The following is a 15,455-nucleotide window of genomic DNA, read 5'->3' as shown; positions in this document are numbered from 1 at the left end:
AGCCCTTTACTATAATTAAATTTGTTCACAGCCTTACAAAAATGTAAGAAGTGGAAATTACTGATCTGTAAAATCCACCTGATGAAATTAGCAGCAACTTGGGTACCACAGGTAAGAGTATCCGAGAATTTGAAGGCAAATTGACATGTTAATTCAAACTGAAGCATACGAAGAAAACAAGGACTGGTCTCAGCTGTGGGACAGTATTAAGTTAGCTAAGTATAGGTATTTGGAGTTTCAAAAGGAGAGAGGGAAAAAGGAAACAATCCAGGGATCAGAAGAAAAAAGTAACTACGTGTTTCAGTCATTAAGTATTACAGAGGACTTTTCAGTGTAATTATTAGAACTTACTGTAGCCTTTCGCTAGCGCATCTAATTCATCTCCGATAGGCAGCCCCATTGTAACTACCCAGGGCTTTTCCGACCCCCACTCCACCCGTGGGCGCCAATGCCCAGTCATTTCCTTTGCATTCCTTGATTTTACAGTGTTATACTTTCATCATTGCACATTTAACAATCCGTTGAATGTTTCGTTTACATGTTTCTCTCTGCTGCTGTAAAACTAACTGGAACAGGGACTATGTCGTGTTGAAGTGTCTTTATCTAGCATTATGACCACACATGGTTATTCTGCTATGAATTTTCATCAAGTGAAAGAATGTAAGATTAAAAAAGATAAAACGCAAAGAAGGAAACTTCCTAGAACTCATACTAAAACCTAAATGGATATGAGAAACTACTCTGAAGGAGAAACAGGGCAAATTATTATCCACATTTTATAAATAATTCCTGTAGTTCCTTAAAATTGCGTTTTGGTGCCGTGGATGACAATCCACATTTTGAGCTCATGGAGAGCATGGCTCGTGAATCAAAACAAATGAGTTGCAAAACAAATGGGTTGCTTAGTCTAAAACGTGTCTTTCATTGGCGTTCATCTCCTTTTTCTTGTCTGATAAGAAGTTAAATTGGTTCGTATGGGTCTTTCATCTATTCTGTTAACTTTAATCTATTTTGGGGTTAAACCGTTCTTTTCATTTTAAAATAATTTAAAATCAGTTGGCTCTAGGATACATGGGGGTTCGCACTGGTTCCTTGCTGACCCGCAGAAGCTGTAGTAGTGCTCTTCAGAGGGGTCTCCCCTGAGACATGGAAGTCCTGTGAATATAAAATGATTTTCTGAGAACGTCCTTTTCGGGGAAAAGGACATGGTTTAGATGCCGTTTCTTGTCTTATAGGAAATTTCCTTGTCACATGCTTATGAAAGTTTCATTACAAATATGAGACTAGGATTTTTTGGTGAGATTCTATCAATTAATAATTTCGAACATTGCCTCCTGTGTCAAACCTCACGCTTTGAACATAGATGAGTATCATGTGTGACCTGCACGATTAACAAAAGAGGGGACATAGAATGGCCTGATGGAAGGGATGCTGAGTGTCAGGTGGAATGGACTACGTGCCATTTAATGTCCTTCCATTTCTAGGACTGTATGATGCTCAAGAATCAGCAGGATCTCAATGAAGCAGTGGATAGTGTTATCAAGTGATAATGCTAATGGAACAATCATTTTTAGAGTACTACTATCTAACATGTAGTGGCTCAAATCTTTAAAATTCCTTTAAATTCTAGCAAAGCATATGCTTATAACACTTTTTTTTTTTTCAGCATGATGTTTGTGGCATATATGCTTACTCTCCAGAGTTTCCATGGAGACTTGGCGCCATGGTTTATTTTTGCTTCATTTCTCTACTTAAAGTTTTCCTTTTAATAATTTTAGTGTTCCCAGTGAACAGATTTATTAATATGCCTCAAAAGTGTAATCTGTGGATTTGGAGAGATTGTCTCCTTTCTGGCCATCATCTATTTGTCCAAGTACATTGAATATATCGGTCATCTTATTTATTACATAGAGATTGCATGGAGGGATACAGCTTATTAAATATTAAAGATTTTCTGGTATTTATTCACAAATTTCTTAGAATCGTAAGATCTAAAAGCTGGAATGATTTATCTCATTCTCTAATCTTACATATGAGAGAACTGAGAGGTAAGCATTGAAATGACTTGTGCTAAATCTTACATGTTTGCAGCTGTCTCAGGGGTAGCTACTGTCAGGTCTCTCCTGCCATCTCAGATAAGTTTGGGTTTTCCCTGTTAGCCGTTAGGATGGGAGAAGACACTGTCTCTATTTCCCCATTCGCAGAATGGTTCAAATGAAATAGAAAGCTTTCCTGGCTATGGATAAACTCAGACTTCCCTGTAGCTGAGAAATTTCCTTTTGCAAACCGTGAAAAAATAGGCAGCAGCTATTGGCACAGAGAACACCTGTGTCTCTGATTTGGACCTTCTTTCTACCTCCAGCTGTAGTTCCAGTTAGAGCAACAGTTTTTGATTTTTAGAGGACACTGCGGTTCTAACACAGTAACTTATTTTGCCCTCGGAGAGAAGTCCATTTTTGGAGTCCCGATGCTTTAAGAACATGTAAGCACCTATTTTTATGTTCTCTTTTGTTAAGTTGTGACTGGACTCCACAACATTACTTACTTTTTCCTATAGCAAGCCCTGCGCTGGGCGGAAAACGTTCACGATTCGTTTTTATCTCTCATTGGAAGAATACACTAGCCAACGGGCAACTGTCACAGTCTCACGGCTGTGAGTTTCCAAACAGCCTCACTGTGACATGCTGTTTTGCTGTTGGGCACTGCGCATTCTCATCATAATCAGTGGAACCGTAAAAGAAAAGTGCATGAAATGTAACCGAGCCCGAGTAGAGCACACAGTTTCTGCCCTCTGGGAACTTGTATTTTAATGAACGCCATTATTTAACTGAAAACATATTATGTCACAAGGTCTTCCCACTTTGCTGTTGCTGTGAAATAGGTTGATGAACGTGTTATATATTTATTTATTTTTATAACAAATTGAGGAAAATTGAACAAGCAGAGGTATCGAGCAAGTTTTGTTAGAAGGTACAGTGTGTTTCATTCAGAGTTTAGTTTCTGGCTTCCTTTCCTGTTTCCTTAGGTCAGAGATTAATACAATGTTATTTCTCTAAATGAGATCGACAAATATGAAAACAATCTTTTTTTCATCATTTATCACTCTAATTTATCACTCCATACTCATTATTTTTACTAGCACAGTGGCGGATCCTCAGTAAAGCATATGTTTGGAGGTGTTGGAAACAAGGTTGGAGTTTGAATATGTTATGATATGTTTGATGGTACTTGAGTTCTCAAGTCCTGTCCTGCCAATCACCTCTCTGGCAATAAATCCAAGGGAGATTTATAAAAGCAATAAGAGCCAGTGAGAATCAACATGTCATTTTATTGTCCACTGGGTAGGTACTGACTAAATTCTAGAGATCAGCTTAGGCATGTGCCTTAGATTGGAAACCTAAATGGGACACTTTTTCCTTTAAAGTTTACATCTCAATTTTGAAAAAGTACAGTCTTCTGGTTGCCTGCATGATCTTGGAATCTGAAAGAATTTCCAGCATACTTAAGTGTTCAAATAGAGAAAAACAGTGAAAAGTATCTTTCTTAGGATGATAGGCTTGGGTCAGTTTATCTCTCCATATTCTATGGGAGGGGAGAGGAGAGAGAAGATGTTAAGGCCATCTTGAGTCTTTTCATCACGTGAAGGTAGACAGTAGGCTGGGTCATATCTTAGTAGGAGGCTAGTAAATTCAGATGGTTTCTACACATGAGCATATATGCCCTCAAATAGTAGTCTACATTCTCAAAAATTAGATTGTTTTCTTTATATTGAGAAAAAGAAGGAAAGGAGCGGGAAGTGGCAGAAGCAGATGGAGAGACATTTTTTTCTGGAATGGAGAGCTTCCTCTTCCCTCCTGAGAAACAAACTGACTACTGGATTAGACTAGTGTTTGAAGGAAATACTTTGTTATTTCTTCCTTAGAATCTTGGTAGCTTAGTCTTGCATTTTCTATAGTGGACTTGGATCATTAATGGGAAGTAGCTTCTGGAGATTTCTAAAATTATATTAATACTTGAGTGTCTGTATTCTTAATGAATTTTCTGGCACTGCCAGGAATTTTCTTTTTAAATTTCTCTTTTGCAGTTTACTTTCATTTCTTTAAATTCTCTATTTTTTTCTTTACATCACTAACTCAGATATCTGGAAGAAGTCAAAATGAGGACTTTAAGGCAATAATACGAATTCTCTCACAAAACAGAACTCTTTTCTATTGTACTAACAGGAGAACCTCTCAGATCTTTACATGTAGATCGCTTTATCTCAGTTTGCTCACAAATCTAACAATCAAGATTATACAAGATCTCAGACTGTAGGCAATTAGAAAGAACAAATTAGAACAGGAGACATGCGGGCTACTCAAGGAGAATAGCAATGAATAGCTTAATAGCCAGAAGATAAACCTATAAAAAGCAAATATAAGAATTTTAGAAAGCATAGAGTCCAAGTCAGCTCCTATAGGAATGAGACAACCAGAGGGTCAGTCGATCCCAAATTATCGGGGAGAGTTTGATACACTCAATAGTGTCTAAAAAATAATCTATACAGTACGAAATACAAATAAGTAATTATTTAATTTTATCCCTCTTTTGTTACAAATAAATAATCATTTAATTTTATCTCTGTCATATAAATCACCTATATATAGAACCATACACAGATATTCAAAGTGAAAGTTATTAATATAAGTGTTCTATGATGTAAGGTTTAGTTATTTGGAATAAGTGCGGTTAACTGTTCATCATCCTAGATATGTGAGAAGTTGCATATGAGAATAGAAAAGGAGGCTTCAGAAGAACACTGATGAAAATAAGGGCCTGAATCCTAATAAGCCTGTGTTCAAATCCTGGCCTTGATGCTTAACCCTCATGTGATTCAGTTTCTTCACCTAATATCTTTGCAGGATTTCATGCTTATTCCCCTCATTTATAGTTATTATTAAATGACAATTAGTACAGGCTGTTTGGGTTACCCACTGAGTAATCTAGAATAGAGGGATAATAGATAATGGATATAGCTTTTTCAATTTATCTCTAACTCAATAATATCGACCTTGAGAATTAAGCACTTAGGCCAGTCGCCTAAAAATAAATGTATTTGTTAGCGGGCTGTGAATAAACGCAGGGCTTTGGAAAGTGTCTGTTCCTCCCCTGGTGCCCACAGCTCCTGGACCCATGACAGGGAGCACTGTCTCATGGCACCAGCACTGTCCTACAAGGTGGACGTGGCTGAGGATGGATGGAAAAATGACTTGAAAATACTTATTTCCCAAATCAGTCACTTATCTCGGGAAAGAGGTTGAACCCCGAAGCATCGTCCAAGCAGAGAGTACGTGAGCTGGGCAGCCAGCCCCGTGGCCCGGCCAGAGTGGGGCCGGCCTCTCTCGAGGTTGCTCCATCCCAAGTGATTTTCTAAGGCGGGGTCATTGGAAACCAAAGCATTTTTCTACATTAAGCTGCTGACTTAGCTTAATGGTGCACTACCTGAAACACCAGGAATTAAAACTCTGTCACTTTCGGTGGCGTCTCGCCAGTGCTGATTGTCGCACTGGTTGTCAATATTCATTTTTTGCTTCTGTTTTTTGTTTTTTTTTTTTTTTTTTTTTAACTTAGAGTTCTTGCCTTCCATAAGCACTCTGGCACTTGTTCTTGCTATTTTTTATGTATATTAACGTGTGGAAATGACAGATGATTTTCCAAATTTGTGAAAGTTCACATGTCAATGTTAGAAGGTCTATTTTACCGTAGTCTAATTTTTCAAGCTTTGTCGTTCTTTTCATGTCCTATCAAAAATTCATGGAGATATTTTATATTAATAGAAGGCTTTTGTTTATCTTTCATAGTTAGCTTTATGACCCACTTGTATTGATTTTTACGTATGATACATTAAATCACATATTAATACGGGTGATACATATATTATATATGTAATACGTACGTGTTTTCCATCCCGTCTCCTCCTTTCTTCTTGGACAGGATCTCTTGGACATTCCCACCTCCACATAAATATTAACCTTGAAATTAGTGATTTTCTTACAAGACCCAGATTTCCTTGCCGCAGTTTGTTTGGAGCAGTTATGGGTGCTTGCTCTACATTACTCATTTTTTTTCTCTAGTAGGGCATGTACCAAAGTGAAAAGATTGGGATCTGCCAGTGGCTCTGTTTTCCTTCATGTTTAAGAGACTATGAAGAGAGAATTGAGACAGATAAGTAGATAGATAGATAGATGATAGATGATAGGTAGTTGGGTAGATCGATGATAGATAGCGGTTGAGACAGAGGGCGAGAGAATAACTTAAGGACACGTACAGGAAACAGTCTAGTCCTTAGTTTCTTATATTTCCAAGGCAACCATTCTGCCTTCAGATTTCTTATTCCTTAATTTGGTAGGTCAGTGAACTCCCCTTTTTACCTAAGCTGGAGTTAGATTTCTCTCACTTACAAGAGCAAAAATCTCTTTTTCTGTTTTTGTTCGTTTCTGTGTTTCTGCAGACTGGATTACTAGAAGTACTAACTTCTAGTACTAGCTTCAAACTCATTTGTGTTTTAAATTTCTGTTTTACAGCCAGTTGTTTTCCAGAATGGCTTTAATTATCTAATTCCACTCAATTGTGTATGAATCTTTTTCTCTTACACATTTTTCAACCACATACATTATTAGCTCTTATTTCTCTTTTTCTCAATCTGTTAATGCCTCGCATCTCTATGATTGTTGCAACATTGGCTGTTGGTTTAGTAAAGGTGGGAAGGAGCAGATGAGTCTTGGAGAAAAAGACAAACAAGTGCCTAGAATTCAAGAATTACAAGTTTAGGGAAGGTCCTTCTGTCTCCATAATCGTTGTAATTTTCTTCTCTAACTTAAACGTGGTACCTGGGGGTTGACAGCCTGCGGCTGAAAACGAAGGGAAGAGAAGAATTAGAATTGGCTGGAGACTAACGGGTACAAGTGTGTTGGTATTTGGTGCCCTTGGCAGCATAACCGGAGAAGCATAGGGGGCATTGTCTTCTCCTACAGTTAGCAAGACACAGCTACTTTTTAGAAGTAGCGATGAGATTTTGGAATTGGATAATCGTTATTGTCTCGCATAGATCTTTTAAAACAAATAACTTCTGTCTCCCACCTGGTATGTCTCCCCTATGTTCAAAACTATGATTTTGAGAGAACCTGAAATATGTTTCACACGTCTGATTTTAATAAACGAAGAGGACGTAGAAGAACGGGTTGACCTCGTGGTGGGCCCAAATAACAACACCTACAACAACAGCAGCATTAATTGAATGAGTGGCGACATGTTTAAATGGGCCACACAATTTATATTTGATAATTATACTACTTTCTACACTAGCACTAGGAAGTAAGTACCATTAGTTTATTCTTCTTTTACAAAATACTTTCCCCCGCCCCACCCCCGCCAGACAGCGAGACTAACTCATAGAGATAGGTGTTAACTTTTCAATAGGTCCTCTGGCTGCTTACATGCGTTAACCTGCCATAATTATAGGGAATCAGAGGAAACTGCGCTTTGGTTTGAGGATGGAAGAATGAAGAGGTAAGCTCCTGTGTGAAATACGAGAATGCCAACTCTGTTTGACCCTGGAAAGATCATAGGAGGTATGATGCCTAAGAAAAAAATATCTTAGTGTACAGAAAGGGCCTGGGCCAGTGTCTGAATGCAGAAAATAAACAATCTAGTAAATGAGGTAGAAAGGGCTGACTATTTCTCACTAATGTGATATACAACAGGTGATGTAATACTGAGTTGAGAACCATAGGTTTAATTAGTTAAGCATTTTTGCACAAGTTGGTTTTCTTTGACTGCTCCGAAATTGATTCATCTTTAAAATAAAGATGGTAATACATATCGATTTAACTCAGTGGGGGAAAACAAAAACATATGCATATCCTTTAGTCATTTCTAAATACAAAGCAATATAAAATTAACAAAATGATGTTCAATAGTTAATTAGAAGGTGTTTCCTGATTCGGTATTCTGGAGCTATGGATAATTAACAATTTCTGACAAGTAGTTCATCTCAACAATACGATTCAGTGGCTGTTAATTGAATTATGTCTATGTGTTTGTTACTTCCTTTTGTTTGCCTGAGTCAATTTACATTCACAATAATAGATACATTAAAACTGCTTACCACCCTATGTCTGCTTTTTTAAAGGATTCATTAAGTCAGGTTGAATGCAATTCAATTACCGCCTTTTATCTGGCTGCTCTTTGTTTGTTCGTGGACATTTTTGCTAGCGTTTGCGGTGAGATCAGATACTGCCTGGAAGTTTTAGGTATGATGATAGCAGTCAGAAAGTCTGGGCCCAGCAGGTTCATTTTAGTCAATTAATGATATCTCACTGAGGCCTACAGTTATGGGTATGACAAAGATTTAGAGTGATGCACCCCCAAAGAAAAAATCATGGAGGCAGCAGTCAGGTATTCCATATACAGCCTGTCTTCATTTTGGTGAACTGAGAGGAATCACAAAGGTTTGAGAGTTTGTCTTTGAGATTCAAAGATTCGGGATGCTGTGTTATGGAATGGGAGGTATTCTACCCAGTTTTCATAGACTCTCAAAATATCTGGAATTAAGTGTGTGTATGTGTGGAGGGGGGGAACAGTTTCACAGCTTTTTATCATTTATCAAGTATGAAACAATCACTATATTCATTTTTCCCCCACTTGAAATATTGAGTTAGTATCAGTAGAGGAAAGACTTGGTCTTTTTATTTCTTTAGAATGAATCTTGGGGTAGGCGCAATAAATTGTTTTGCAGCATAATTCATTGGGGGGCACCTGAGCTTCAGTTTGTTTTCCATATTCATAGCTTTTGGTGGCAGCCAGAGACCATGAGTCTTAGGCCTGTCATGTTGAGTCCACAGGGAAAAGGATGCGGTTCATGTTACAGGCGCCCTTAAGAAAGTTCCCAGCTGTGTAGTCTGTTTTTAAAACGGATACAAAATTTAACTTACTGTAATGATTTCTCTTGGAGTCAGTGACAATTAGTCTTCAGCTGTACAGGTACTACAGGATAAAAATTACTTATTTAAACACTCGAGAGATTTATGCAAAGAAGAAAAATTGAGAAAATGAATGCAAAAGTTTATGTCCGTACCATCTTCGTTGATCCTTAAAATGCATACATAAACTTTTGAAAAGGAGAAAGAAAGCCTTACCTGAGGGCAGACTTAAGTGAAAGAAATGAATGCTTTTCCAAATATCTTAAATTCTAAAAGGGAGTTTTCTGGTGTTCCAAAGAGATTAGATGCTACTCAGAGAAATCTAACTTAGGGAGAATCTTTATCCAAAAGGTACGTTGTTAAGTTTAGAGAAAGAGAACTTTGTTCCATCCCGGGGTAGGTTTGATAGATGTTTCTGCATGGCTAGCGTCTCTAGATACTGCTTCAGAAGGCTGTCTCTGTCGGATGGTGTGCATCTGTATCAGCATTGAAAACAGCGTTCCTCTCGTCAAAACCTTGGTCTTGCTGAGGTAGATAGACCCTCTTTTAATTCTAGCTAGAGTGATGATAGGAGCAATCCTTCTAAAGAATTTCAGTGGAATAAGGAAACCGAATCACTGTCCAGTGTTAACTGGATCTTTGCTTGAGAATCCTGGAAACTATTCCAATAATTATGGAAACACTAGCTTATGAAGAGTAGGAGAATGCAGCATTGAAGAACCATATGTAATACAAATGTTTTTACAATTCCAGACCCAAGGCGCCACACTGCTTTTGATTTATCCGAGGTTATGAAACTTCTACCACACCCTGTCTTCTCATCACCTAGGTCACAGTTTCTCTGTTTGTAAGCCCACACGACTTTTCTCTCGGGCTGCAGAGGTTTTTGGGTTCCATCCCCAGTACCGAATCCAGCCGGAACAGGTGGATGTGACGTGGGAGTCAGAACGCGCCTCCTAAAGCTGATTCTCCAAGGCTCCGTGAAACGTGAATGGAGACTAGAGCAATATGCTGTGTGCTTAAAACTTGAATCAGTCTTAGGGTTCCTCACCCCGTCTTAGGAAGGCTTCTGGCCAGCAACTCCTAACTAGAGCATACACTCCGTAGCTTTGTCTATTTCCTGCGCAGACCTATCTGCAACCTATAAGAGGAACCGATGGTGTTTGGGGCTCAGCAGAAGCCTGTTTTTGTGAGAAGCCACTAAGAGCGAACTTGGCCCAGTCTGGATTTATTTGCCCTCCTATCCTTGACCCTAGATGCCACTTCAGTCTTGGTTACTTACCCTGCTTCCTGGATGAGAGGCCCAAAGATGCCTGGGGCCGTCACAGAGTCATGAAGTCTCACCCCGCCACTGTAACCTCACGTCCCATCATGATCTGGGGCTCAGCCTTCTTCCTGGCCGTGTCAGGATTTTTTGGAGGGAACCACAGCAGTTCCTGATTCCAGACCCAAAGCAGTAGGACACAAAGAACTCCTGAATATGCGAGGCGAGTCCCGGAGAGTCAGAAATACAGTCTGGAGTAGGGGTTTTCTCTCTGGGGGAAAATTTGGACCGATCCAAGACAAGTACTATCAAGGAGCTGAGTGATAATGTTTTGCATTTTTCCCCTCTACTTAAAGATTGCTCTAAGATAAAATAGTTGTTGGGAGGTCGATAAGGTGTAGAGGGGATCAAATATATGGTGATGGAAGGAAATTTAACTTTGGGTGGTGAACATGTCATGCAATATACGTATGACGTATTATCGAGTTGTACACTTGAAGCCGTATAATTTTATTAACCAATGTCAGCTCCAAAAATTTAATTTAAAGTTACACATAGTCTTCCTGCAGATGTCCTGAATAACTGAAGAACGGTTATGTTTTCCTGAGATGGCGTATCCAGTTTGACTGTGTACAGCTTTTTATTAAGCATCCTTTCTGTTCTTACTCTACTTTTGTTGCTTCTTTCCATCAAACTCTGCCCGCGGGAACGCACTGCCAGGTGAGTATGGCCTCAGGCTCTGTTTTCTAGGAAATTAAGTCTACACAGAACTTTCCCAAAGAAAGAAACAATCAGATGGACGATATAAACCTGGTGATTGGATTTTGGTTTTAAAGGAAAAGGATATGATTACAGAATGGCATGTGTCGCTTGCCGGTTCTGATTCCACTGTACCTGTTTGCCTCATGTGAGAGAAAGAATAGAATGGCAGGTTAAGGGTCTGGATAAAAAAATGAATCAAAGAACCCTATTTCTTTAAAAACTGTGGGACGCTGGAGTATAAGCAACTCTATTTTTGAACCCAGTGAAGACTGTAACTTTTAGCTATAAAGTTACACTAAAATAATTGGATTTGGAGTTAAGAACCTTCTCATGAAGAAAACTCTGGGCCCAGTTGGCTTCACTGGGGAATTCTACCAAACACTTTTAGAGGAAATACTATTTCTACACAAACCTTTCTGAAACATTGAAGAGTGGGAAATTTTCCGATCCTGGACAATTTTTTGATTCCGACGCTGTGCATCTAACCCTTACTTGCACTGTGAATAGAAGAAAGGCAGCAGCCTCCACCCTGGGTGCCAGCCAGGCATTGAGTCAGGGCTAGACCAGGCAGGAGTCGGAGCCGAAAGCAAAGCGTGTTCCTCTGGCTGAGGGCGATTTCTGGGGAGGAACTTGGCTTTGAGCATGCCCCACTTACCATTCGTAGCAGCTCAGTTAATGAGCGTTTTGGCCCTGAAGCTGGGTGTTTGTGGGTTGCATCATAGTACCTGCTACAGAGATAGTTTCCCTTATCAGGACATGACTTATTATAATTTAGACTGAAGACCTCAAAGGGAGAAATTTTACTTTAGAAGTAAAATTTGGTCGGCGGTCAAGGAGATTTGGCAGTACTTGTGAGCAGGAGGTAAGGACCCGGAGGAAGAAGTCATCCAGTGAAATTGGCTGGGGCGATCTGCCTCACTGGAAGCAGCAGACCCCTGATGGAGTATGGACGCCCAGTCATGGATGGGGGATCCAGTACAGATCCAGTACTCCCTACCCTAAGATGATAGGAAAGCATTTCCTTGGAGGAGATCCAGAGGAAGAAGAAATACATGGCAAATGCTACTCAGTGGTTAACATGTTTACAAGAACTCATGTTGCAGCCTTAAATCACCTCAAGGGAGGGTGTGTGTGTGTGTGTGTGTGTGTGTGTGTGTGTGTGTATGTGTAAAATCTTTGGCAGAGACGTGGGAGTGATGGATAGGATGTGCTTTACATATGCCCTACAAATAGGTAAAACATAAGGGAACTCAGATATCATACAGCCAAAAGAAGAACTGTCCTGTCTAGTATGTGATTATGCCTGCAGTCAACAGAAGGAAAACAAACTGAACAACCTAAAAATTAAACCAGATATGACATCGTAACATTGTAAAATACCAGAACCTAAAGTTTGTACGATAATTTTTATGATTCAGATTTCTTGCAGTATCCGAACTGTTTCTCTGATGTGAATTGAATCCTTAGTTAGATGTACTCATTCATCTGACTGATTCCTCTGTGTTAAACCTCCTGAGAAATATACACCTGATTTTTAAACACGTAGAGAATGCCGATGTCCTGTAAAGCCTTTCTGAAATGTTAATATATTTGAAAATAGGTCTCTTACTCTGTTAATACTCTGCTCTCTCACCAACCGTGAGAATCTTAACCCCACAAACACCCTCTTCATCTTCCTTGCCTGCCGGTGACAACTCCCCACTCCTCCTTTGAGAGTTAGCATCATAATCCTCCTCCCTGCATCTCCACCTGGCCCCATGTTCAGTGGCCACGTTGTACATACCAGCATAGAACTGCCATGTACCATAGCTCTCGATTAACTTGTTACCCAGCTAGCAGGCAAACTAGGAATGTAACCGAGCAGGCGACAAATGGGTTGGAGAGAAATTCAGTCACTGGGAAGAAGCTCAGAGCTCTTAGCAGCTGAATGCTGAGCAACTTCGTCCTAAAGAATTTGGTGGAGGACAGATTTACTTCTGGAAGCAAAACTACTGTCAAATGTCTCTAGACCCTGCTTTCCTTTTTAAAAAAATTTTATTAAATTTATTGAAGTGCCACTGGTTAATTAAATTATGTTTTAAGTGTGCAATTGTATGACACATGATATGCATGTGTCATTGTGTGCTCACCACCCAAAGTCAGATCTCCTCCCATCACCATGTATTTGACCCCTTTTACCTTCCTCTTCTGTGTTTCTTGTTGCCAAGACTTACAGTTACGTTTCATATCAGCTCACCCTGCGCCCCCATTCCAGAAGGTCCTGCTCCCATTTCCCTTTTCACTTTTGACCTTTGAAATGACACACGATGACTCGATCCTTCCCCACATGCTGCCACAAAGATGTTTTCCACTGTCAACAGGCCTTATAAAGGCCATATTTCCTTTCAGTAGGTACCAAACCCAAGACACAGGGCATCACTTTTTACAAATCTGTGCCTAAGACAGCGAGTAGCAGTTATTCGTGTTATTTAAATGAATCATTCTTGCTTATTTCAAGGATAAATTTAATTACATTCTAGACAGTATACTCATAAGTATTTTCTAATTAAGGTACTCTAAATTGAAAAAAAATTGTGTTTTCGCTATAAAGGAGTATATACTTTCTTGAAAAAAAAAATCACACATTCTGTGATAACAAGTCTCATGGGGAAATAGGATTGGGCCAAACATTCAGCCTCTATGTGACTTTATAACCGGTAACTGGAAGAGTCTAGCCAGGTACTTCGGTGTGGCAGAGTACTGTTGCAGGGGCTTTAAAGTGCAATAAAAGGTAGTATCAAAAATGGTAGCCTCTGAGCTCTGAGAGCATGCGGATGGACATAGAGCCCTGAGCACAGGAGAAAGAGCCAGCTGCCAGAAGTGACAGTGGGTGTGTGTCTGTGTGGACGGAGCGTCTGCACACTAAACGTGCTCCTGCTTGCACAGCAGCTACACTAAGTGTCTTGTCTTTTTCTTCAGAAAGTTAAAATTCTATACAAACTCTTCTAGCTTCAGACTGTATGTAGACCAATCCAATGCTCAACTTAAACTGACAAATATCCTATTTACAATCACTTAATATCTAATTTATGTAAGATGTTTTATTGGAGCAGACTATAGCTTCAAATAGAACACATTTAATTTATATTTTCTGTGGGTTCAGCATTAAGTATGGACCTGAGTGAACTTGGCCATGAGCTTACAGCCTTTGTGAGGCAGATTCTGCATGTGCTGGATTCACTTACAGGCATAACACAGAACACCTTGTTTCGAACTTAAGCGAACGCTTAAAAATACTTTGTTGAACGATGGTTTTGATTTAAAAAATGTTATGGTTCAAACAAGAGCTAGTATCTCATATTTGCATGGTCACTGAGTTTTTCATTTACATTATCCCAGTGAATTAGTACAGGTTTATTCTTTGATTTTTACATATGTGAGTAACAGATCTCAGGGAATTCAGTGACTGAACCAGGCATTAAATAGTAAAGTGGGGAGTAAAACCTCCCCTATAAAATCCTTCTTATATGCCATGCTGTCTTTCATGAAGTTAATTCCAGGTCAGTGGAGGCTTTTACACCGTTAAGTGAAAGAGGATCGGATACTGTCAGGGAAATGAATTACAGAAGATGCACTTTACCTGAAATATTATAAGTGGGTAAAGGGACTGAAATACATAAAACTGATGTGAAACTAAAACATAGATATGTATGTATGTATGTATATGTGTATGTATGTATGTATGCATGCATGCATGTATGGATGTGTGTATGTGTGTATGTGTATCGCTAGACTTAACAGCTTCCTTATGTAGCCTGAATTATTCTTTATATATCTGCTTTCCAAAATGTTTATCAGTTGTCTTCTTAATCATGCCCTATTTTAAATGTCCGAGAAAGACTGGAAAATAATTCACTTATAAAGCATTTATGTACAATGAAAATATCAACCTTAAACACACTCCACACACACGCACCATATGCGCACTGTATAAAATAGTAAAACACTGTAACATGAAACACATCATTAGAGTCTGAAATAATTCAATCGCCTAAAATGCAGGATTGTATCATTGTGCCTTTAATTAAATGGGTCAGGCATGGCTGCACAGCAAGCCTGCCTACAGTTCTTAGGATTTGGGAGCCAGTTGTCAATTATTTTAAATCTGAACTCATAGCATTCATTATCATGAGCGTTATCACAGGATTTTATTTGTATATAATTTGGCCCTTAACACAATTTTTAAGAGTGAATGAAGTTTAAATACCCATCTTTTTATTGAATAATGTAAATTTAGGTAAGGAATTAGAGTTGAATAACGATCTTTTCACTATGTAGGGTGTATTTCTAATTCTTGTTAATTCCTGTAGATATGGTACAAGCATATTTGTAAAAGATTTGTTTACATGTTAAGATGGAAAGCACTCATACACGATTTACCTCAGAACATTCATAGCTGACAACATAGTTGTAATTGATATGTCTGTCCT

The sequence above is a fragment of the Pteropus vampyrus genome, unplaced genomic scaffold, assembly GCF_000151845.1.
Source record: "Pteropus vampyrus isolate Shadow unplaced genomic scaffold, Pvam_2.0 Scaffold62, whole genome shotgun sequence".
Lineage (NCBI taxonomy): Eukaryota > Metazoa > Chordata > Mammalia > Chiroptera > Pteropodidae > Pteropus > Pteropus vampyrus.
The sequence above is the reverse complement of the archived record's forward strand: the minus strand, read 5'-3'. Positions refer to the sequence as shown.